The 25,989-nt window shown below is 43.6% G+C and overlaps 1 pseudogene; it reads right to left on the bottom strand.

Moving 5' to 3' along the window:
* Window positions 1–42: 42 nt before the first annotated feature.
* LOC116897814 lies at window positions 43–21,393 on the bottom strand (annotated as a pseudogene).
* Between the last annotated feature and the right edge of the window lie 4,596 nt (window positions 21,394–25,989).

The raw sequence follows: 25,989 nt of genomic DNA, 5'->3' as shown, positions 1-25,989 counted from the left end.
CCCAGGAGTCTTCTGGTCCTTCCACTCCGGGTCTTTGCCAGGCTATGGTGTCACGGTTGAAGCTTCTGCCTGATGCTCAGGCGCTGGGCCTGCCCCTGCCTTTGAGAGTCTGCCCTTGTACTCACATGAGTTTAGGAGCCTCTGTAATATAGTAAAACGCTGTTAATCTCGTGCTTCTGCTCAACTTAGGCAAAGCAGCGCAGCCAGTTACAGGGTGAGAATGTTTCCCAGTAACATTGGGTCTCCATTGTAAAGGTAAACAATGATTAAAATGAAAGAACACTCAGCTCAAATGCAGTTTCCCACAGCAGCCACACACACACCCACAGGCTGTGTAGCTGTGTGAAGCAGCATCCTTATTTCCTATTCCCACACATCTCTCCAGTGCATTCTGCAGGCACCTTGCTTTCTGTAATCGGAGTTTGTGGGGACTCTGCAGTGAGTCCCACAATCACACACATTCTGACTGTTCTGATCCCCCACTCTGTGTTCTCCTTCCATACCTGTCAGGGGTCCCTCCTCCCTACAGGGTCACTTCCGGGGTTCAGGTCTTTGTTTAGTGGCCAGGGAATTTACCTAGCATCTCTCAGAGATCATGGGTACGGAACTGTCTGCTGGAGCCTGGAGGACTTATCTCTGCCTTCAGAAAGTCCTATCTTCTTTTTCCAGGCAAAAGCACGGCATGGGTTGTAAAGCACACACCTTCCTCACATTCTAAGGCCATGAGTGATAACCTCTTTCTCTTTCTCCAAAGTCAATAGTCCTCATCGTCATAGCAAAAAGATAGAGCAATTTAAGGTGAGGGTTAAAGACGGCTTCTACAAAAGGTAGGAATGAAGTTTCCATCAACTCCCAATGACATGCCTTGTCTAAGAACTAAAAGGTTGCCATAAAACCTAATAATATTCTTCCTTCTTTCTGTCCTTGGTGTTGATGCAGAACTTCTGAGAACTAAGGATTGCTTGATCTGACCTCAGCAACACTACCGAAAAGCTCTTGGTTAAAGCTATGACAAAGACTAGCCAGGGGTAGACTAGTAGAGAAACACCGTCGCCCTAAAAAAGAAATCCAAGGCTAACCTGCTCAAGGGAGAGTCTCTGTTTGATATACTTAACCCGTTTGAGAAACATAAAGTCAAGTCATTACTGCCCATTTTCCTTTGATCAGCCTGTTTCTGTTTTCATTTATCTTTTCTGACATCTGGAAGTTTTGCTGTTATTTTCCCATCCATAAACTCAACCTTCAGTCTTTGATTTTTCTGTTTTCTAAACACAGAGGCCATAATTCTGTTTGGAAATGCTAATGTGTATCTTGAGATACCCACTCATTATCTGAGCAGTGGATTCTGCTAGGCTTTCCCTGTATTGGTTCAGAGAGTGTGAGGTATTCAAGGAATTCAGAAGGATGGCAGTTTTATTATCAGTCCACAGGGATTTATAAAGTCCACTGACAGGCTGTTGTTCTTGAGCCCCATGGCTTGGATGACTTATATCAAAATTTTTGTTTGGCAGTAGAAAAAGAGGCTGGGCATTTGTAAAAAAGTACCTGGGCTGTGGCAGGTTAAGAAAAGAGCACTAGCATGAGTTCAATTCCAGCAACCACATGGTGGCTCACAGCCATCTGTAATGGATTCTGGTGTTTCTGCTGTGTCTGAAGACAGCTGCAGGGTACCTACATATTTTAAATAAATAAATCTTTTTTTTTTTAAAGAAAGAGCACCAAGGGAGATCAAAATCAGAAAATTCTGCTGTTTCTGTGGTGGATCCTCCTACTAAAATGAATTCCATGAGCACCGAGGAGAGTTTTGGAAGTCTGAAAATCAGATATCAGCTTAAATGAAAGATCATCTGGTTGTACATGGATATCAGGGTTCAAATCATCATGGGTCTCCGTGTATATGGTGATGTGGTAGCTATCACACCTTCAGTGAAACCTGAGCATGAAAACCACGAGAGATAACAGCTGGCTGAGCTTAGGGGAGGGTTCCATGTAAGCCTCTGTCCTCCCCTGTATCTGTGTAGATGTAGTACTGTCTTCAGAAGAGCTTGTCAAAGGCTCTGCTCTGGTCAGTGTGCTGACATTGTTTTTGTATTTATTTGTGTGTTTGCCCTCACTGTGACCATAAGGACCCTGACCATAACCATGACCAAGACCATGACCATGACCATAAACCATTGGATGTCTATAGTTATAGCCATCATCTCTTTGCTATTTAAGGTCATCAAGTTTGTTTGAGGTCCATGACCAAGGCCATGTGGTTTCTGGTGTCCATGGCTAAGACCATGCTGAGCCAATGGCCATGGTCTTGCCTAGGAATCTTTTATCCTTTATTTGCTTTGCATGAAACCAGCCATGCCCATGGATGGGTCCGTGTTCATTTCCTGATCCCTTCTTCTTGCACCTGTCAATGTAGGTGGACTTACAGTTGTCTTTTCTTATTTCTTGTACTGCACTCAGCCGAAAGGTGAAAACCTGGAGGCTCAGAAATCATCTACACAGAAATATTGAGAGGAATGCATCGCCACACCAGGCTGTCTGTGAAGGAAGAAGAGACTAGAACACAGGATGTTATTCTGTATTGCAACAGCAAGAGTTTTCCCAGATCAAATGCCATATTACCCTTCCCAGAAAATTGAATCAACAATATTTCCCCCTGATTATTTTGAAACGTAGGCTTTGTTTATAGTCCAAGGGATTGAACTTTGTAAGTGTTGGGCAGGTACCTTCAATTGAGTAACAGCCCCCAGCCCTGTCCCTGATTCTTTTATTAGTCCCCAAGGCTAAGAGTTTTTTCTCATTTAGAAAAACTGGGTGATTGAGCACGAATCCCAGGTATGCAATTTGACATCATTTCTGTTGTTACCATTGTTGTTGGCTATCCATAAAGGTCTTTATGGCTAAACATTGTCAGCTGTGCACCCATAGGCCTTTCTCACAAGCTTGACAGGAAGGCCTTTACACTGTGTTAGAGATATATAATAAAATGACAAGAAGCTCAGCTTAGAAAGAGAGGTGACAATCTGCACAGACATGTGACTTTCTGATATGCTCCACCTCCATTTTACCAATGGGGAGGCCACAGTTGAAGCTTGGGGGGTCATGAGAGAGGAGAGAACTAGGCTTTGAGTTTAACATCTTTCTAAATTGTGCTGGGGGCTATGATGGAACGGGTGTGGCCAGATAGGAGCTGCATCAACACTCTACAGACTGAGTCCACTTTCCTGCCAAATGAAACCACAACATCTGCTTCCCAGGGCCTTTCAGGACCATTGAGAATATGTAAGGAGCTGGCTGTGCACAGCCTGGGCTTGAGGGGATCAGTGACATGATTCACCTGAGTCTCAGAGCATTTCAAATCTTAGTGTCCATCGTTGGCAAGGGATGCCCCTAGGCACATTAAGACTTAAAAGAACCTGGTGCAGAGTGCAGCCTTTCAGATTTGAACTGTGTGTGGGACCCTTGAGGAGCCTTTTTAAATGCAGTTTCCATTCATTAACTGTGAAGGGAGTGAAGCCACCTTCCTCACAAAATCCTCCAATGTTCAGAGCAGAGCACAGCATACAGTAGTACTCAGGTCTCGGGTGAGTCTCAGAAAGGTGTGGCTTCCCGTGTTAGTACTCCTGGTCTTCCTCAGTAATACCAGACACAGGACTGCCTGGAACACTGACAATGAGCTATGACTGGGAGGTTACCTGTTTTCCTTCCAGCCATCAACCAAGATTAGCATAGAATGTACAACTTTTTGTTGTTTAAAATGGTCCTGACCCACTTTGTTTCAGTAATGATTCATTTTTCCATACCCAGATATTGCTTTTGAATAGGCAGAGCTGACCCAAGCTCCCGTGCACCAAATCCTACCATGTCTAAGCGGCCTTGGCATCTGACAGTGGGGAGCTTTGTTCTCCCAAGGTCTCTCTCATGTACACGTTAGCATTGCAGTTGAACTTTGCTAATCATGTGAAAGCAGGGAGAAAATAAAGTGTGGGGTTGGAGTTTGGCTCAGTGGTAGAGGCGCTTGCTTCTTATAGGACCCTGGGTTCGGTCCCCAGCTCCGAAAAAAAATAAAAAAATAAGTGTACATTAGTGATGTGGGCATGAGCAGTGACCTTAGATCCTCACACAGGGGACAGGCTACTCACGAGGTCTGTTGTCTCCCAATCCGCTGTCAGTTCTGTTTTACTTTGCTTGGAACAGTTAGTTTCTCTGGCTATAACTCAATCACATATATTACTCAAACCACCTGTAAAGTTAATAGGACAAGACAAATATTTAATAAAAATTTTCTATAATAAATTAAACTTTTTACTACAGTGAGTTTTAAAGTTGGGATCTTGAAATTTTAATTATAAACTGACCATCTAAAGTGTCACACTTCTTGCTACCCATATCTGGTACCATAACTGTACACATAACTAAGACTTCTGGGTATTAGTCTGGCCCAGCTTCCTTCACTATGTAAAAAAGATATGCAGGCTAAACTTTTACTTTAATATACATACTAATTTTAATGTTCAAGGGCTTCAAACCACACCTACAAAGTAACTCATGCTTAGGATTTTAGCACAATCTTGGGTTTTGGGAAAACAAAGTATTTTCTTCAAACGTTTTTGTTGTTTTTCTGCCAAATACTGAATCAAAATTTCTTATGTAGTTTAAATTATTATATTAGAGGAAAATATTTGTATTATCTATTGATTCTCTATACTTTTAATATTAAGAAACCATTAAACATTTAAACAAGCCAGTCCTTGGTGGAACATGCTTTGTATCCGCACTGAGGAGATAAAGGAAGGTAGATCTCTGTTGAGTTCATGGCCAGTCTGGTCTACAGAGTGAATTTGAAGTCAGTCTCTGTATAATGATCCTCTCTCAAAAATTAATTATTAGATATGTCTAACTCCTTGCAAACTTCTCTATAATAAAACTTAGATATTGGTAAAGAAATTACTGAAGATACTGGGAAATATATGCCTTCACAGGCAAATTGATTCATACTACTGAAAATTAATATACAGGAATTAATGTGATATCTATAAAAATTCCCATGGTTTAGTTCTTAGGAAAAGTACACATGAATTTAAAGACCACATAAGATTGAATGGCCAAACTAGTCTTGGAGTATATTGAAGGTATTGTAATACTACTAGACAAAGTACACTGTAGAGCCATAGTGACAGAGACACAGAGGCAGAAAAAACAGACAGGAAGACCAACAGCACAGACAGGAATCTGCCCCAGGTATCAACAGATGGGACTGCAGGAAAATACAAAGTCTCTACAAAGCAAAGGAAATAAATCCAGCACCTAGGCCTATAGACCATGATGGGAGAAAATCTTTAGCTACCCTTCAGACAAATAGCTGATATCCAGAATTAACAAAAACATTTGAGCAACCTAAACAGCAAGGGACTAAAACTCTCAACCAGTGCATAGGAAACAAAACAACAGGCAGTGAGTAAAGCAGGAAACTCTCCCCCATCAAATACTCTTTTACAAAGTTGCCTAACTTTCTGCCCTAACACTCAAGAGTAAGGCTCTGCTTGGCTTCATTTACCCAATGCCATATTGTGGATCTTGTTGTTATTGTGTGTGTGTGTGTGTGTGGGTGTGTGTGTGTGTGTGTATGTGGGTGTACTTGCTATGTGTAGAACAAGCTAGTTTTACAACTTGTGGGTAATCCTCCTATCTCAGCTTCTGAGAGTTTTGGTGTATTACTGTTGTACCATAAAACACAGCACAAGATGTCTCCTAAGAGAGATGAGACAGAGATGCTAGAGAATAAAACAGTGCACTTCATCACTTGCATTTTGCTAATTGCACTGTGGTTTCTAGTATTTTTACACTATTTTGGGTTTTGGAAGTGATGGGTTATACAATTTTAAGCTTTGTTTCAGACATTGTCAGGTAAAACCACACTTGAGCTTCCCACCCTCCTTGTTTGTTTGTTTTTGAGACAGAGCTTTGCCATGTAACCCTGGCTATCCTCGAACTCACTTTTATGGATCAAGCTAGCCTCAAACTCCCAGGATCCTATCTCTGCCTCCCAAATGAAGGACACCCCACCAAATTCTGTTGCCAAGCACTGTGTCCCCAACCAGAGCCAACATAGGGAACATGATGCCAATCAATCCATACATAGGTTCAAACTCCCATTTTCTATTTACAGACCTGTGATGTTGCCTTTTTCACGGTGTCAATCTTTGAAATAGAAAATATGGTTATGCTGTGCATTAAGCTGTGCAATGGAATGACCAAGTGCTCCTTCAGCTCCGGGCTGTCTACAGGTATCTCCTGGGGCAGCACGGCTTGGTCTTGGGAAGTGTGGTTCAAACAAATCATCTCCTGAAGAAAATAACATTGAAAGTCAGTAAGTTCCCCCAAAGAGTAGTCCTGGCTGATCCTGTCATACAGACAACTTCTGCATTCTCGTGTACACAGGGTGTGAGGGAACGGAACAGAAGTAAAGAGAATATTGGCCCTTAGACCATCCCTTCTCCTTGTTCTCCAGGGAGTTCATATGCATAGGAGAGAGCATTTTGCACCTGTTGACCGATTAGCTATAATTTCTTTTTATTTTACCCTGATACAGGGTCCTAAGCCAGCATTGAATTCTATAAGTCACAGAGGTTGACCCTCCAAACTTGATTCCCCTGTTTCAGTTCCTGACTGACATGGTTACAGATGTACAATTGCCACGCCCAGTTTAAAAGTTCCCTTTTTGATGTAAACTAGAGAAATGTTTAATTTTGAGGGAAATGATTGTGAACATAAAGCAATGACTCTCCAATGGACAGCTGGGAGTCCATGGCTCCATTAAACAGGCAGTGCCAATGATGCTCCTCATGACAGGTGGCACAGTGGTGCTCTCCTGACAGGCACAGGTGGTGCTCCTCATGACAGGTGCGCAGTGGTGCCCTCATGACAGGTGCACAAGGGGCTCCCCATGATAGGTGCACAAGGTGTTCCTCATGACAGGTGCACAGGTGCTCCTCTGACCAGGTGCACAGTGGTGCTCCTCATGACAGATACACAGTGGTGCTCCCCATGACAGGTGTGCAGTGGTGCTCCTCATGACGGGTGTGCAGTGGTGCTCCTCATGACAGGTGGTGCACAGTGGTGCTCCTCATGACAGGTGCACACAGTGCTCCCTCGCGAGGGTGCTGATGGTGCTCCTCATGACAGGTGCACAGAGGTGCTCCCTCATGACAGGTGCACAGTGGTGCTCTCATAACAGGTACAGTTCTGTTTCTCAATGACATGTTCACACCGTTTGTCAGTGTGAGGAACTCAGCACTGGTTTGATTAGAAATGTTGATCTAACTTTAAAAGCTTTCAGAAAGCTCCCAGATAAAACACCCTGGAAAACCTGCAGCTTTACCTGGAAGGATTTCATGGTGACTGGTTAAAACAAGATACAGTTCTCTCTAACTCAAAACACCAGATTTAAGGACAATTCATATAAAAGGAAAGGCAGGTGCCACTGTCCCTGAAGGCTACCTTGTCTGGAGAACCCACACTGTTCCTTCATCCATCATGCTGTCTTAGTCACTTACAGACATAAATGTAGCTAAAGTAAGAAGGAGGCCCCACCACTTCCCTGTCTCCATGTGTGATTTCTCACCTGGGATAAAGGTCACAGCCTGGTGAGAAGCCAGCAATTGTGTTACAGAATATCCACGTAGGTATGACTCCCTAAGACTCACCATGATCCTGGTGGTCTAAAATCACAAACAGAAGTCATTGTGAGAACAAACATCTATCAAAAAATGAATGACAGGTATCTATGTTACAGTTGATTTAATCGAAATGTGAAGAAAAGAACAAAAGCTGAAAGCAAAGGAGAAATGAAAATAATAGGTAGCCCTGACATCCATGGCGGAAGAGAAACCACAGAGAGGGAAGAATAATGACCGCGATTGCACAGCAATGTTTGGCAAGACAGGGTCTCTCACTGAACGATGAGTTTGTTGACTGCCAGGCTGTTGTCAGGTGAGCCCCAGAAGTCCTGTCCCCTGTTTCCGATGATCTTATCAATGTCATAAGTGACAGAGGAGAGCCAGAGACAAGCCTTCGACTGAAATAGTTATTCCTGGTTTCAATTTTTCCTTTGTTTTGTTTTAGAGTCTGTTGAGCACATGGCTTTCACATATGTATGTACACAGGTGTGTACTTACACACATGTACATACATACATATATCATAATACACAAAGAAAGGAATGGGCAAAAATGTAATTAGTTATCCATAAATTGCAACCCATAAACTTTTAACATCCTCTATGAAAATATTTCAGCAAAATAAATACATTACCTCAATTATTGATTGAGAAAATAAAATATCGTAGCCATAAAATTCCCGAATTTTAATACGACAAATTTCACTTTTATTTAAGAAAATAACCAATGAATAAAATGAAGTTTAAAAGATTTTTAATAACTATGTTTATCACCTATAAACTGAGACCCTACTTTGAAAAATGATGCAAATACAAAACATTTCCATTTTCAAAAATGTTTGCTAAGTTAGTAATTATATAAAAGTAGAAAATAACCTAGGTATCGAAAGGTAGGAGTGCTGTGGTAAAAACAATCTATGGGGTCCTTGCAAGGAATATTATTACATGAGTCATTTTTAAAGTTTACCAAGATTTCTAATGATGAGGAAAAATTTTTGGAGGTGAAAAAGTAGAGCATGTAAAATAATCACAGGACTGGAGAAATGCCTGAGGTCCAAGCACTAACTTCTCTTATGGAGGACCGTTCATTCCCAGCACCCCATGGCAACACAACCACCTACAATTCAGTCCTATGATCCCAGATGCCTCTCCAGCCTCTTGTGGGATATTGTAAATTTGCATAGTCTACAGATTATACATGTAGAGCAAAAAGCCATATTTTGAAATAAATGAATCTAAAAATTTTAATAAAAGAACCACAACTTTTAAGAAAGAAAAAGTCATTGAAATATTCACATCTCCTTCATCTCCCCCAGGAAAAAAGACAAAGAGAATGTGCAGGAATCCTCTCTGGGTTAGGACCATTCTGCTTGCATTTGCATTCCTGATGGCTAGTGGTCCTGTGGGTCTCCTCATGGGCTTGGGGTCACCTGTCAAATCCCTGAAGCATCTGTTCAGTCCCTTTGCCCATTTTAGAAGTGGTCTGTCTTTTTTGGTGTTGAGTTCTGGAATTTGAACATGATCTTTCATGTTAAGCCCTTAAAAGACGAAGATTCACAAATGTTTCTTTCATTTTGTGTCTTTCTTGATAGTCATTTATGATTCTTTCAGCGGCTATAAATCAATACATAATTAACCAGAACATTAGAAGTATTGAATAAATCCCCCAAAATATGTAAAATCAGAGAAAACCACAATTCTTTCCTGAACGTAACAGCTTTCTGAATTATAACACATTTATTTTCTATTACTTTTATATTTATATTACTTTTACTTTGTATATTTGACTGACTCTGCATACATAGTTTCCTTTCTTCCTTTCCTTTGATTTTAATTTTTAACTTGAAACAAATTTTGATACAGCATCATCTCTCTATATAGCCCCAGATGGCTTAGAACTCTGTCGAATAGACTCGTCCTGAACTCATGGACATAAGCTATTTCTGAGTGCCGGCAAAGGTGTGTGTAAATCACACCCACCTCCCTTCCTCCTTGTCTTCATTTATTTGCTTATGTCTTTTTTTTTTTCTTTCTGAAACAGCAGCTTTTCAAACCACTGATGGCCTCAATCCCACTGTGCAGCTAAGGGACGCTCTTGAACTCCTAATCCTCCTTTCTCCGTTCTCTTGTGAGTACACTTTGTGTCCTGGTTTTTTATTTGTCCAACATATTACAATGATTTTCCAGTGACACAGAAGGCTCAGGAAGCAGGATTAATCTATGGTCCATGTAACCTACATATGCATGACCTAAGAAGGCATAATAGCATATGTCCCAAGTTATCTACCATTAAAATTAGCAAAGTGTGGTCTAGATTTCCCACCTTTCCCTCACAACATAGAACTCTCAAAGCAGAGACACAAGATTAAAGAAATATCTACAATATATTCCCAGAAAGGTTGGGTCTGGTCACCTTGGCATCCACAAGCCACTGGTCATGCCAATATCATTACAATGACAAGATGTCCCATGCACAGAGGGAGAGAATTCCAAGAATGCATTCATTGGAAGGACAGGGAGAGGGAGGGCAGAGCAAACACCACAGGAGAGTTTATAGAAGAAGCTGGGACACAGAGCATCCTGTGTGAATATGGAACACACAGGAAGGTGGAGGAGGCCAGGAGAGGTGACAACCCATCAGCATGGCAAATCCTTCTAATCCCTAACAGGATAGAAAATACTTAGTGTGATTTGACACACATGGATTGCCTGACCAGCAACTTAGGTCCTAAGACCCTGGTGAAATATGAATGTGAACCACTAAATGACATCTCAGTGTCAAGTCCCAGAGCTTGACATTCTGGAAATGCTATCAAAGCAAAATGTGAAAGACTATTTGCTAAATGTCTTTTCTACTACATCCACTGGGGAAGGGGCATAGTCTTCACGGAGGATAGGAAAATCTCCTTTGAACAATTTGTTTGCACAATGGAGTAGATAATTTGATAATTCATGCCAGCCACCACCTGAAAATGATTTATGTGGAATGAGTACTTGAACCTCAGGGTTGAACAATATTCACAATGAGCAAAATTATAAATGTCTTGAAACATTGAACTGGATATAGTAACTTTTCCAGAAATACAAACCATTATTTTTTAGTAGACCATAGAATCACTAAGCAAATATTAGGTATTGTGACAAACACATGTACAGACACCCACATATACACACAACACACTCCCATGGCATTTCTAAGTAACTGCAAGTGTAAAAGAATATGCATATTATCTTATGTGTATACATTATATATCATATACATATATCTGTATCTTCAAAGGCCCCCACAATCTTTCTTTCCCAGGTTGCCAAGAATGCATGTATGTTAGTGGAGGAGTATCAGGTTAGTGAAGCAGTATGATTGTCTAGCTTCGGAGCAATGTGGAATGGGAGTGGCCTCTCCTGGTGAGCCCTCTGGGTGCAGGTCACCAGGTAGTGAGGTTCTCCTGCTTTGCTCTTCAACGCCCCTTCCCACCATCTGTGTCCATGGTCACTATGTCCCTGTGCTGAGCGCTGTTCAGGACCTCAGATGGGCAAGGTCCACATCTCACACACAGGAGCAGGTTGAACTAAAGAGAGGCTCTCTAACCTGAGGGATTCTTAAGAAACCTCAGAAAAGCCTTTGATAAAGGAACCAATACAAAGCTAGGCCTGGGTCAAAGTCTTTAATCCCAGCATCAGAGGCAGAAGTAGGAAGATCTCTGTGAGTTTGAGGCCAGCCTGGTTTACAGAGTGAGGTCCAAGGCAGCCAGGACTTGTAGAGACTCTGCCTCAAGCAAACAAGAGAAGCAAATAAATAAATGGTCAGATTAGTAGATATTCCACCCCACGCCACCAGGAAGAAGTGGCAGTATAATTTAGGGGTGTCCACCTTTTTACAAACAATTTAATGTATTGATGCCATTTTTAATTAATGATAAGAAGATAAAAATATAGATTTGGTAAAGCCTCAGCTATAATGCCATCCATTTTTCCATTTCTGGGAAGAAAGCACATAATGCCGAGGGAACTGGAGTGTGAGAGTTTCCTTCCCTTTCATGGTCTCAAACTCCCCTGGACCCTGACAAAGCCCTTGTCATACGAAGTTAATCTCATGAAAACACAGGACACTCCAGCACATGCCAGCACGTGGCCAGGCAGGTTCTCCTGCCAGTGGTTCTTTTTAAGGACAAAATGCCAGTCTAACAGATTTTCAACCATATTGAGATGCTACATCTTTTAAGTTCAGACTCCGTTTTAGACCTGACCTAAGTTTGATCTCAGGTAAACTAACAGGCTGGTCCTCACTCCAATCCCTTAGGCTAATCCTCAACCCGACAACGTTTCCAGGATACACCCTCAACAAGACCAGTGTCTCCAGGTTACTCTCCCAGGAAAGCTGCACCCCAGGTTACAAGCCCAACCCCCTGTCTAACAACAACCAATGCAGTGGGGAATAGAACTTAAGTTTATGATGTGACTCCCAGCACCAGACAATTATGTTAAAGGCCACAGTACCTTTCCAATTAGATGCTTACCCATTTACCCCTGCTTGCTGCTTAGCATAAAACCTTGCCCATAGACATTTGGGTCCCTCCTCCTCCAATATCAAAACCATTCTGCGTGAAGGTGGCGACTGGGGTGCAGGAGGGGAGGTGATCTAACTTGAATAGAACAAAGACCCTGCTGGGAGGTGTATCAGATCAGCTCCTCTCTGTTTTGTTGGGGAACCACTAACATTTCCTTGTCACTACAATATCTCATGTCTGAACAATTGAACAACAAACCTGTGAGAGGGCACTCTTTACTTCTCTGAGAGCAAAGAGGGTGTGCTTGTGTTGTTGTTGAAATGCTCCGTGGCATGTTTGAGAACAGGCTCCAGGTCTGAGCTATCCGTCAGTATGGGTTGGAAACACCCGACACAGAGGGTCCTCGTCTGTCTTCTTAGGACCCTTACCTTGACAATGAGCAGACAAAGACACAGCATTCATAACTGAAAACACATCTCATAGTCATGGTCCTAAAGCACAAGGCCATTTAGAAAGATCCTGAACACCTGACTTTCCTGTATCTCCTTCTGGTGTGAGTTAAAGCTAATGAGAGTTTAGGACTCCAGTGCAGTCAGAGGCAAAGGTGCAGAGTATTAGGAATGGCTATGCTATTGATTTCCGTTTTCACAGGGTCTCCTATATCCAAGGTTGGTCTGAACTGTCTATGCAGCTAAGGCTGGCCTCCAGTGCTCATCCTCCTTCCTCTGCTCTTCTCCAGAGGCTTCTGCCTGCTGTGTGGACAGAGGGATGGAACCAGGGTATGCAGGCATTCTAGCCTCTCACAACAGGGTTGAGGAAGGAAGTTGTGTGAGGAGAATTCTGAGTGCTTGTGAGAACAATCCCAGAATACAAGACAGGAGACTTGTGACTTCAGTTTCTTGAAAGCAGAGAATTATTCTTGGAATGAGTGTTCAGGCTCCTCCCAGATGTATTGGGTTGGAATGAGTTTACTTCAGAATATTCATTATTGTTTGCTGTTGTTCTTCAATTCAATCTTTAAACTCTCCTGTATATGACCTTATGGAAAACATTATTTTGTCACATGGAGCTTATCCTGTGAATTGTATGTAGCTTGAGCTCATGACAACCTTACTGAGCTGACCTTTTTCAACCCTCAGAGCATACATTATCTGAAGCTCTGAATAAAGTTGGTTATTTTCATGAAACTGTAGCCTGCATCGTTTATCAGTTATATTCTCCCAGGTCCTATTGCCTTAAGAGTCGTAAATTTAGCTGAGCTACATCATTAGGTCTTTATTTTAATGACCACAACAATACACTAACCTTTTTATAAAAAGGGAAGACATTACAGATATATCATTGTTTTTCAAAGTTACTGAGAGCTCCCTGACACCTAACTCCATCTGATAATGTCAGCATAATGCTTTTTGCCCTGGAGAAGAGCCCCCCACCCAACCAGGATGGTCTTTCTGTTTTATGTCACACGCTATTGTTAAACTTGTTAACATATCACTGTTTCACCATCTAAAGCAAGTCAATGTGAGGTAGTGAGCTGGCCAGAAAGTGTTCCTCTCTGTTTTCATCTGACTAGAACATAAGACAAGGGGCTTTCATCGGTCAGCCCAAGAGAGCCTCTCCCTTTAAGTCTATCTGCCCTTGCTATCCCTGGCAGGCAATGAGCCAGGTTAGAGGGAGATTTTAAGTGTCCCATCTGTGAAGGAATGACTCAGGTAGAAAGGAAAGAGTGTAGACAGACCGTTTTATGGGATGGGCAAGAGCTAGGAAAATACATGAGGACAAAGGGGCTGAGGATGACAGCTATGGAAAAAGGTGAGAATGCTGAGAGAAAAGGAAGAAGGTGGCAAGAGGCATCGACAAGACATGTGGGGGGAGACTTGCAGGAGGGGGGCAGGAGAAAGGGGCTGATGGTGCTGAGAAATCAGGATGGGAAAGGAACAGTAGTATGTGATGTGGCATCTATTCAGTTTGCCAAAGTGCCCAATGTGACACAGAGAGGGCCAGTTTGATTTAGGGACAGTCAGAGAGAAGGCTGTGCCAGGCAGGAGATACTGACCTGTTTAGACTCACTGTCTACACTCAAAGCTCACAAGCTCTTGGCAAATCTGATCAGAGCTGTAGCCTCTCCCTAGGAAAATGCAAATAATCACAATATTTACAGAGGATTTTAGGATTCCCACAGACTCTCTGAAGTGAAGAATATGCTGTGTGGGAAGGAGGAAACACTGAATGGTTTGCAATAAAATGATGTCAAACATTTATTATAGGTATTGCTATTAAATACCAAGGGGAGAGCTCTCTGAGGAGGAGTGCTGCAGAGTGAGTGACTACAGCACAGATGCCACCTCAGGATCAAGGCTTCCTACCTCTTGGGAACACACTTACTGGGTGCCTACTGTCCCTGGGAATCTCCTCCTTCCTCTCTCTCTCTGTCTCTCTGTCTCTCTGTCTCTCTCTCTGTCTCTCTCTGTCTCTCTCTCTGTCTCTGTCTCTCTCTCTCTGTCTCTCTGTCTCTGTCTCTGTCTCTGTCTCTCCTCCCTCCTCCCCTCTTTCCTTTTAAGACAATGCCTCATATACTCCAGGATATCCTCCAACTTCCTCTGTTGTTGAGAATGAATGTAAAGTCCTAATCCTCCTCCTCCCTCAACCTCCCCAGGGTGCACTATGATACTCAGATGTAGCTAGATCTTAACTGTGCTGCAAAGTCCAAGTCAGGTAATTTGTTGCATTGTCCAAAAGCTCACTTAACACAGTAGGTGTGATCTAGTCGGTAGACTAAGTCTTGGGCTCTGCTGATGATATTCAACCCTCACATTGCTAGGTGCTCAACACAGCTCTCCTCAGGACTGTGTGGTGTATGGCCTCTCTACTGCAGTCAGGAAAACTTCATAAATGGCTTCCCCTTCTCTTCTTTCAGAAGAGGTTGAATCAGGGCACTGGAGAATTTGATGGGAAGGATGGGAGACTTACTGATCAAAGGAGGTGAAAGCCACATAAGCTGTGGAGATGATCAGGGCAGAATTGTCCCCCACCAGCCAGCTCTCATGCAAGGCAGAATGGAGTAGAAGAGAGCGGTTTCAAGGGAGGGAAGAATAAGAAGGGTGACATTTCTTTCCTGGGTAACTGAGTGCCTTCCAAGCTGCATATTTCTATACAGATGGGTTTGAAATAGGAATAGAACTTTTCAGTGCTGATGGGGACTGATGAGCTCTTCTCTGCCTTGGTCTGATATCCTTAATGCAACTTCTTGCAAGAGCTGAAGTATGGTGCCTTTGCGGGTTCTACACAGAAAACTTAGGCCAGTGCAGGGAAAACATGCCCCTATGGTGATGAACCATATTGAAGCCAAAAATGCTGCCCCATATTCTCTCTCCCCCTCCCCGTCCCACTCCTCCTCCCTTCCCTCTTTTTGTCCCCCCCTCCCTCTCTTCCACCCTCTGCACCTTGCAGAGGCCAGCTCCAGGAAGGTTTTCATGACTGCCATTGGCCATGAACACATCACTCTATAAAATCTTGGCACCTTTATAGCATTATAGAAAATGACAATAATGGCTGTATCTGCTCATAACTTGCCTTTTCTTTTTATTCTTAAAGGAGGGTTTTGTTTTGTTTTGTTTTGTTTGTTTTTGTTTTTTTTTTTTTTTTTTTTCTTTTTTAACTAAGAACCTACTCTACCCAGTCTCTACAGACTATCTGTATAATTTTAGGTAAATTACTTCACTGTTCCAGCCTCAGTTTCCTCATTTGACAAATGAGGGTGTATACCACACTGACTGACCTGTAATGGTGGGAGGAGTCGATGTATGTAATGTCCCCAGATCTTAAATGCTCAGTGATTATCAGCCATCAATGTCCTGAGTCTATGGTAAGACGCCCAGACATTGCAACTTTAGATTTATCGTCTCATTTCCCGGCACCCCACCCTTGTGTCAAGGGTGCAGTTCTCTTATGTCCCTTCTGAGACATGGAAAAGGAAGAAGATAAAAATTTGGAATGAAGCTGGATGTGATGGTTCACAACTTTAGTCCCAGCACTGAGGAAGTAGAAGTAGGTGGATCTCTGGGTTCGAGGCCATCCTGGTCTAGAAAGCCAACTCTAGGACAGCAGAATTGCTACACAGAGAAACTGTGCATTGAAAAATAAAACACAACCAAAACCAAAGCAAACTAACAGAAAACAAAACAAAGAAACAAAACAAGAAGTGCTGAGGTTTCTTCAATTGCTATCTGTTGTGATGCTAAGTGTGGGCCTTCAAGACCTGGCTGTCCCAGAGCACATATACCTTGGTCCAAGTTATTTTTGATTGGTAAATAAAGATTCCAACAGCTAATAGATTCACAGAAGAAGAATAGGTGGGGTTTAGGTTTCCCAGACTGGGGGTCAGACAGCGACCACTAAGGGAAAAAAGGTACAGAAGGAGAAGGAGAAGGAGAAGCTACCATGGGGTGGGTGAACCATAGAAACATATCCCTGTGGGTTGGCCAGTTGCAGTTAACAGCAGCCAGGTGAAATATAGTAAGTAATTATTCAGCCTTATTTATAGGAAAGTAGATTCTAACAGCATAGTGGGTAGGCAGCTGCCCAGAATTTGTACTGTTTAAGGTTTGTCCTAAATACGAAGGATGAGTGTGACTTTTATCCAGGAACTAAATGACCTAAGGCAAAGTAGAAACCCTGGAATGAGATTAAATAATTTTGACAACAAAGAAGGAATGATTCCAGACCAGGGCACGCCTCAAAGCCCACACTCGGCTCCATGTAGGATGCTGTGAAGGATTGGAGGCAGGTTCATGGTGCCTCATTCAGTGAACCCCAAATACCCACCTCCACCTATCCCTGCTGACACAGCACAGGGAGTTCGGATAGGTCTCAGGGGATGATTGACACAAGCCTGAGCCAATCCAAGAACTTGCTGCAGTGCTACTATACCCAACATCTACCACAATTCCAACACTGCAGATGGCATTGCCACCTTCTGGGAGGGTGAAGCAGTCTGGTCTGGGCTGTGTTCTTGGTACACAGGAATAATTAACATCACCAACCCCCAGGCTCCGACACACTGCCACCAACAGGCCAGGTCCCCAGATATATCACCCACCTGGAGTAATATTGCAGATCTGGGTGGCTACGGAGAATTTATTTTCTTTCTTCCCCAAAGTTGTTGTGCATTCACCAGTAGCCTAAAAGAAAAAATGAAAAAGAAGAGGGCATTTGATCTGCTCTTTCTTTCTCTTGGAGACACCTAGCTAGTGCTGGTAATAAAGGTGGATTTTTAAACAGAGAAAGGACTAAGGTTGTTCTCTAATAGAGATTTTTGTTTCGTTTTCTTTTTGATTTACTTGTTCTTATGCATGTGAGTGTCTATGCACCTCATGTGTACCTGGTGCCTGCAGAACCCAGAGGACAGCAGCAGAAGCAATGGGACTAGAGTTACAGATGGTTCCAAGTGTCCATCTGGGTGCTAGAAACCCAACCTAGGAATTCTCAAGAGCAGCAAGCGCTCTTAACCACTCAACAATCTTTCCAGTCCATTAACAGACTTGTGAGACTTGAGAATGAATATTTATGTGACCTTGTGATTGTTTCCACTGACCACTGATCTTCCCGGACAGGGAGAGGCAGAAACAAGGCCTCTAAACTCGAGGCACGATGTGGAGATCTGTGGCTGCTTCTTTGCCACCAAGATGGACCAAGAGGACCAACAGGATGAGCTTCCTCTTTGATTCCCCCTCAGTTTCAGTGATTGCCTGCTCTTTACATAAAATCAGTTTAACCTCTTAGAACATCCCACTTCCACACCACTGGCTGCTAGTTGTTCCTGCTGCCCTGGTGCCCCCCACTGCCTCAGTTTACCCACCTTGTGGAAACAGCACCACATGTACTTAAGAGGTTGCTGAGGAGAATCAGTGTGCCCACACACAGAAAGCGCCTAACAGAGTAGCACACAGTCAGTGCTTGCACACGTCTGCCCACTCTTAGTGATGAATAACGTTTGTAGAATAGCTTTGACTTGGTCTTCACCTTAGCCCCTGTCCTGAGTATCAGAAGCTGTTGTGTGAAGCTAGAGCTCACTGTGATGTCTCCTGGTAGCTCTGAGAGACTGACTGCAGGGCATAGCAGCTGCCACACAACCTCACAGAGCCAGAGCCAGAGGTGCAATCCTGGTCTCCTAATCTGGAACCCAGTGCATGTTACAATTGTGAATGAGCACAGTGCTTAAACAAACACGTGGACGATGCTGACATCTTGGTTAAGAGGGGAATGCTAGCCTGTGAGAAGACAGGCTTGCTTCTCAGGCAGATAATCCCCTCTCACAGTGCAAGGCAAGCATCAGGTGGACCCAGTGTTTCTTTAAGATGCTTTTGTTAACAGCTCCTTTGTATAATGTATCTAGTGTCAGCCTCCTACAGCCAGTGAGATCAAGAATGCCTCATTTTAATAGGATAAAGCACCTACTGAGGGAGGATGAGCAGCAGAGTCAAGACTAGTACTGGGGCTCAATAGAGCTGAAACTGCCATACTCTTCTTAAACCAGACCTCGAACTCAGCCCAAATGTCTTCCTGTTGTCTCCCTGGGGTCCAATGCACAAGCTTTGGTTGTTTGCATGGACCACCTTCTACTGAGTGGACACACACATGTTTAACAATTGGCATATTCCCGGCTTTCCTTTCTTCTCAAGAACACAGATATAACATGTACATCCTGTATGAATAGGCTCTATAATGTATACCACCTCCTTATAATTAATAATAATCCATATCTAATGGTGGGCAAGCAGTTGGGTGTATATACAGAACAGAATAATAATTATATCTTGCCAATTGCATATGGAAGGAACTGGACATCAGGCAGTTAATGAGAGCATCTAGAGACAGGACATCAAAGGATGACAGGGGGTGATGTCCCTTAAGTTAGGAGCAGAACAGGAGTCACCAGCAGTTGGAGGCTGGCACAGGACAGGGGTGGCCAAGGATTACTGAGTGACAGACTGGAGTGGACACAGACGACAATGCTGTATTGTTCACTGAGAATGGCTAAAAGGACATTAAATTTTCTCACCATGAACAGTTGATGACTGAGGTGACAGGTGACCCTGCTTTAAACAAGTACCTGGGAACCAAGTTATCAGGTGTACCCCATGCTAGACACAAGTTTCATACTTGGTCTATCAGTTTTCCTGTCTCATTTATATTTTATAGCACCCTGAGGGTTGCATGGGACAGGATAGGGCTTTTGTATAAAGAGCACACTCACGGCTTCCTCAGGGTCCTTGAAGTCGCAGTCCTGCCAGGTGAGGCCACTCTGAACAGAGCAGTTGCCCTCCTTGATTTGATACTTGAAGGAATACAATGTTTCAGCGCCATCCTGGGGAAAGCAAAGGTGACACCTGGAGTCACTCAGCGCACCCAGCACCGTTTGTGGACCCTGACATCACAAACACCAGTCCTGATCAGACTCAAGGAGAGCCGTGTTCATTAAAATATAAGTGCTTACAGTTGTGTAAATGCCCCTGGAAGGATGTGCTTACTATGCCTGCATTCTTAGTGATCTTATAGCAGTATCCGTGGTTTTGTCCCTGCCCTCTCTTATGTAAACCCTGGTTCTCATGGACATTTATGAGTCCATCCTGTCTGGTTGAAACTGGGCATAGGACGAAGCCTGTAAGCCCAGTAGTGCACTTGGATTGAGACAGGGGGACTGTGAGTTCAAGGCCAGGGCAGCTACATGAACACTGGGCAACCAAACTCCCATGGGCCCCCATCTGTCAGTCAATGAAGACACTGGGAGGCTGTGGCCCTGAGTGGAGGGACAGACTGCAGGCTGTGCTGCAGTGACAAGCAAAGGGCTTCATTCCCCTTCTGAATCTCACAAGCCTGTGTCCCATAGGGCTTTCCTTTCATCCTCATGGTGTCAAAGTATCCTTTTCTTCCCTGCTGAAATAACTTAACTCATCCAAAGAACGATGCTTGTAAGGTAAAATTTATTTTATTATTTATTTATATTTTTGAAAGGTTTAAATTTAACTCTATAGGCATGTTTGTTTGCCTTAATGTAGTTATGTATGTCGTCTGTCTGTCTGCCTTCCTGTCTGTCTGTAAGTATATATGTACAGTGCAAATGTGCCTGGTGCCCAAGGTGGCCAGAGACTCCGCATAGTCCCTAGAATTGATGTTATAGATGGCTGTGTGCTACCATAGGTGCTGGGCACTGATCCCAGGTCCTCCTGAAGAATAGCCAGTGCCCTGAACCACTGAGCTGTCTCTCCAGCCTGTGAAGTTTATATATAAAAAAAGAAACTCTAAATGATTTTCTTTTTTTTATGATTTGTACATCCTGCTTTCACTTGTTTCATACCTGAGTGTACTCACAGAGAAATAAAAGTATAGTAAAAACTAGCCAGAGTGTGCTTGGGATGTGGCGTAGGTGGTAAAGTCCTTGCTTAGCATGTACGGAGTCCTGAGCTTGCTTCCCTAGTACCACATAAACAGGGCATGGCAGCCCATGCCTGTATTCATAGCTCTAGGGAGTTGAAGGCAGAAAGATCAAAAGTTTAAGGTCATCGTTAGCTGCACAGCAAGTTCGTGTGTTGGTCTAAAGCTACAGGACACCCTGGCTCAACCTCTCTGCCTCCCTAAACTAAAGAACTAGTGGAAACATCTATTAACTTCAAAGAATCATACACACACACACTCGGTGCTAGATATTTGGTCCAAGCAATAATGCCAACTCCCTTCTCGTCCCCTGTATCCATCCCCGTGTGGAACTCTCACTTCAGGCTGGGAGATGGCTGAGTTCACAGATGCAGTGGATTCTCCTGCTGCAAGCTGACTGAGATGCTGGAGTCCCACCATGCCTGTCTCTTTCAAACATCTCCATCTGCTGTGGTTTCTTTCTTCCTGGGATACTGCTTTCATGATCACCCAGGAAGCCTAAGGACCAGCCATCTCCAGCCCTCTACCCCTGTGCCTGAGAGCACCAATTACAAGTGGTTTCACAGGAAAACTGTCACTCACCTTCTTAGTGCCTTCAGTCACTCGGTACAACACAAACTGGTTGCCGCTTTCTAACTCAGCATTATATTTCTTCAGAGCAGTATCCACAGCCTGAAATACAGTCTCATCATTGCAGTCCATTTCCTGGGCGCCTTCTTCCTGCGCTAAACTTGGCAGGAGCCTGGAGCAGAGGAGCAGGATAGTAATTAGCTTCATGATTAAAGGTTCCCTCTGGATTGAGGAATTGTTTTGCCAAGAATGGGAAACCAACTCAGAAGCTGCTTTTAGCAGCCTCCAGTCTCTGACTTCTCCCTGCCTATGCTCTCCCTGCCTCGCCACTCTGGTCCCTTTTAGATTCCTGCAGTCACCCCTTGTTTGCCCTCTTCCCAGAAAACAAACAGGACTCTGCTCCATGTCCAAGCAGGTACCCAGCTGGGGCATTGCAACAAGGGGTTGTTGACCTGATGTTTGCCTTTGGAAAGAATGTGGGAGTACACAGCCCATTCCCAAAACATTGCCCAACTCTACCTAGGGAATTGCAGCAGAAACCAGTAAATGCTAAACCAACAACCATTTCCAGTATCATCTTACTACTCCTGGCCCAGTTACAAAGGTGTCTGCTGCATACATGAACAATGAGGACAATGTTCAACAAGCACCTCTTCCCACACATCACTGCTCATGGCATGTCAGGGAGTACAGACACAGACACAGGGTTTTGTCAGCTCTGGTGCGTTCCTGAAATGCACAAGTGCAGGAACATCAGCCAAGGGCTGGGAGCTCCACCCAGGACACTGGCACATCTGACAAACCATGGGCATCCTGTCTGGCCTCAGGCCATGCCAGCCTCTCTGCTCAGTTCTATTAGCCCATGAGAAGAAGGGGAGGGGCCAGCAGGTTCTCACCTGAATGAAGTGCTTGCCTCACCAGCCTCAGGCTGACAACCCGGGTTTGAACCCAGGAGTTCACAGGGAACTTCTGGATGGTGATACACATTTGTGACCCTGGCATTCATATTTTTAACTGGGAGGGGAAGGCCATAGAATCACCAGGAAGATGAGGTGCCCTCGAGTATGAAAGTGCAAAAAGCAAGGAGACCTGTCTCACCCAGGTGTCTGGCGAGGCACCCACTCCTGGGAGCTCTCTGACATCCACATGTGGGCTGTGGCTTTTGTGCGTGTGCACACAGACATTCTCGTGCTTTCTCTGTCTTTCACAAACACACACAGTAAAATAACAATGAAGAATAAAAGAAAGGAAAGGAAAGATAGAGAGATGGAAGGAAGGAAAGAAGGAATAAAAAAGAAAGGAGAAATAAAAGAACCAAATCTCGGAAGTTGAATTCTGTGTGGTTGATGGGAATTTCTACTTGGAGGTGGAGTCTGCCTGAGAGGCCTGGAGGCCTGAAGCAGGGTGCTGTCAATGTGGGTTGAATGGTGATTTTACAGAAGTGTAGCAGGAACAGGTGCTGGGCTACAGGTCCTAAGTAATGGGAATCTGGTTCTACCCATGACCGTCTATATGACTGTGTCTGTGCAGGTGTGTGCATGTATGCTAGTGTGCATGTGTTTCATGCTTGTCTGAGTGTGTACCTAGGCCTCCATGTATGTGTGTCTAGGTGGGAGTGAGTCGTATGCATGAGTTGGAGTCACATAACCTTCCCATTATGGTTTCTTGCCCTGAACAGTCGGGAAATCACAGTGTCTTTATAATATTGTTTAGGGTTTTCACAGAAGTCCTTCTCTTTTAAGCTTGCAAAAGTCAGACTGAGAAAGAGTTCTGTATAGAACAGAAGGTATGCCCAAGTGACTTTTCATATTCATATAAGCCACCAAATGTCACAAATATTAATAACAAAAGGAAAAGTTGGCCAGGCAGTGACGGCACAGGCCTTTACTTCCAGCACTTGAAGGCAGATGTTGGCGGATGTTTTCTGAGTTCAAGGCCAGGCTGGTCTACAGAGTGACTTCCAGGAACGCCAGGGACACACAGAGAAACCCTGATTCAATAAGCAAACCAAAACAAAACCAAGGAAAGCTTAGCCGCAGGTTGAGGAACCAGTCCAGAGTGCTTTAATACACTCAAGCTTGTAAACTGTTCCCCAAAAGCAGAAATGGTGGGCAGATCAGGTAGGAAGTCATGTGCTCCTGGTTGACTCATTATCTACTTTCTAATATGCAAATTAACCAGCCATTTGGAAAAGGTTGCACAAAGCTACCACATTTATAAAAAGCACTGAAGTGAGCACAGTAGTTAGTGCAAGTGCACAGCCACTCACACCTTCAAGGACTGCAGATCCAAGGAAGAGCAGGTGCTTCTAGGAGACCTGGCAAGGGCTGCAGCCACACAAGTCACTCCAGGACAGGCAAACAGGTCAGATGCTCTGGCTAAGACTGGAAAGCAGGAGAGGTTGGGGATTTGGCTCAGTGGTAGAGCGCTTGCCTAGGAAGTGCAAGGTCCTGGGTTCAGTCCCCAGCCCGAAAAAAAAAAAAAAAAAAAAAAAAAAGACTGGAAAGCAGGCTTACAGCTGTCAAGTCCAGGCACATTTTCAAACCTTTTGCATCCATCCACTGTGTCTGAATTATGTGACTTGTATTCCAACTTGTAGCCAAAACCTTGTGGTTTTAAAACCCCAAAGGAAAGCACAGAGGTAATCAGTACAACGGAGGGCCTATTAAATAAGAACGGCCTACAAAGCTGTAATTAGAAGGAGACAAGGAAAGCCAGAGCAGTAAAGCCAGAAAACTTGCTTGCTACTTGGATAGAGCCAGTCCCATATCAGCTGAGCTAATGTTTAATTATCGGGACATTAATTTCTTAGGTTGCCGTTGATCCACCTCTGTATAACTGCATGTTAAACTAATTGAAACCTGCCCATGAGTGCATCCCCTTACAACGACAGCACACACCTACCACTTCAATTATGTACAGCTTTTCTTTCTTACAGTTTCTAACAAGTCAGTCCAGGACACCTCTTACCTTCTAATTGTATCAGGGACAGAGCTCCTTTAACTAAATTCTACTTTGTGTAATTCATCATTTCCCAAGAGTGCTGATCAGTAAATTCTTTTTTAATCTTTATTAACGAGTATTTCTTGTTTACATTTCGATTGTTATTCCCCTTCCTGGTTTCGGGCCAACATCCCCTAGCCCTCCCCCTCCCTTCTATATGGGCTTCCCTCCCCACCCTCCACCCAACAATCAAGTAAATTCTTTATAGTATCAAACCTACTTCAGGTTTTTCCTATATTAAAGTGACCCATATAACAAACACGCAGTATCTGTGTTATATCCAACAGTCATGTTTGATACTCATTTGTAAGGCCACTTTGTATCTATTTGCTGGTTTCATCAAAACACACACGCATACACGCATGCATTACTCTTGGCTCAGGAGCATGGAGAATTTACAACTTAAGACTACCCCTGTGCATCCAAACAGTCGTAGCACATGCCTTCAACTCCAGCACTCTGGAAACAGAGGCAGGCGGGACTCTGGGCTCAAGGGCACCCTGGTCTACAGAGTGACGGCCAAGACAGCCAGGATTATACAGACAAACTCTGTCTCAAAGAACAAAACAAAACAAAGATTACTTTTGAAAAGCTGACTCGTGGGAAATCCAACTTAAGCTTGGTTTTGGTATTCTTCTCAAGAAAGGAGGTCAAGCTAACATGCTGAGTACATAGTAGGACAGCAGTATTATACATTATAATACATGTATTATTACCAGTGTCTGTGAGGCCCAGCAATAGTTCCAGGCTACTAGATGTATAGATGTCTTTGTATTGTTTCAGAACCCTAGATAGGTTTTCAGGTGAGAGGAAGGGGAAAGAGAAGGAAATGGAGGAGCTGGCAACTGGGAAAGGAGGAAGTTAGGAAGCTTCAGTGTCAGGAAAGACTTGGATCACTGTGGCATTTCTAGTGTAGACTCACTCCCAGGACAGCCAGGAGGCAAACAATGCAGCATTGGAGGGGGAGGATCCAGTGATCATCTGAGCTGTCCGGGTTACTAAGGGTCAAAGCACGTGACTGAGTAAGCTTCCTTATGTCTGATTATGGCAGTCTGTGTATCATGCCCAATCTCACTCCTCCTGGATACATTTAGACTGTGTCTCAGTTTTGCATCAAGTGTGCCCTGCAGAACTTAAATTGGATACCAGCCTCTGCAATGAATGCCATCTGAAACAAAATAGAACAAAGAAAGACACAGTGATAAGGAAGGGAGAGGGAGGAAGGGAAGGCACACTTCCTGGTATGGCTCCTAAGACTTCTACTAGAGTGGAAGGAAAGTCCTTAGAGGACGGATGCTTTTGTTGGTTTGTTTTTTGAGACAAGGTCTCCCTATTTATAAAGCTCTGGCCACTCCGTAGACCAGGTTGACTTCAAACTCTCAGAGATTCACCTGCCCCTGTCTCCCGAATGTTCAGACTCTTCTGCCCCCATGCCTGGCCTGTTTCCAGTTTTAAGTGCTATTGTTTATCTGTAGCAACTGCAATAGGATATCAACAGAAATGAATGGGAACTTTTAAGATCTGCGTTTTTCAGAGGTGGGGATTTAGCTCAGTGCCTAGCAAGCGCAAGGCCCTGGGTTCGATCCTCAGCTCCGGGAAAAAAAAAAAAAAAAGAGCTGCGTTTTTCTAAAAGTATTTTCATATAGTGAAGGAATGTTCTTCAAAGTGCTTTGGAAATTACAACACAAATGTTTCTGTATGAGAAGAGTATTTTGGATTATTAACCTGAGGGTTTTTTTGTTTTTGTTTTTGTTTTTTTCTAATTTCTTCCTGGTTTTCTGATTACTTCTCCTCCTTTTT

This window comes from Rattus rattus, chromosome 4, assembly GCF_011064425.1.
Source record: "Rattus rattus isolate New Zealand chromosome 4, Rrattus_CSIRO_v1, whole genome shotgun sequence".
Lineage (NCBI taxonomy): Eukaryota > Metazoa > Chordata > Mammalia > Rodentia > Muridae > Rattus > Rattus rattus.
The sequence above is the reverse complement of the archived record's forward strand: the minus strand, read 5'-3'. Positions and strand labels throughout refer to the sequence as shown.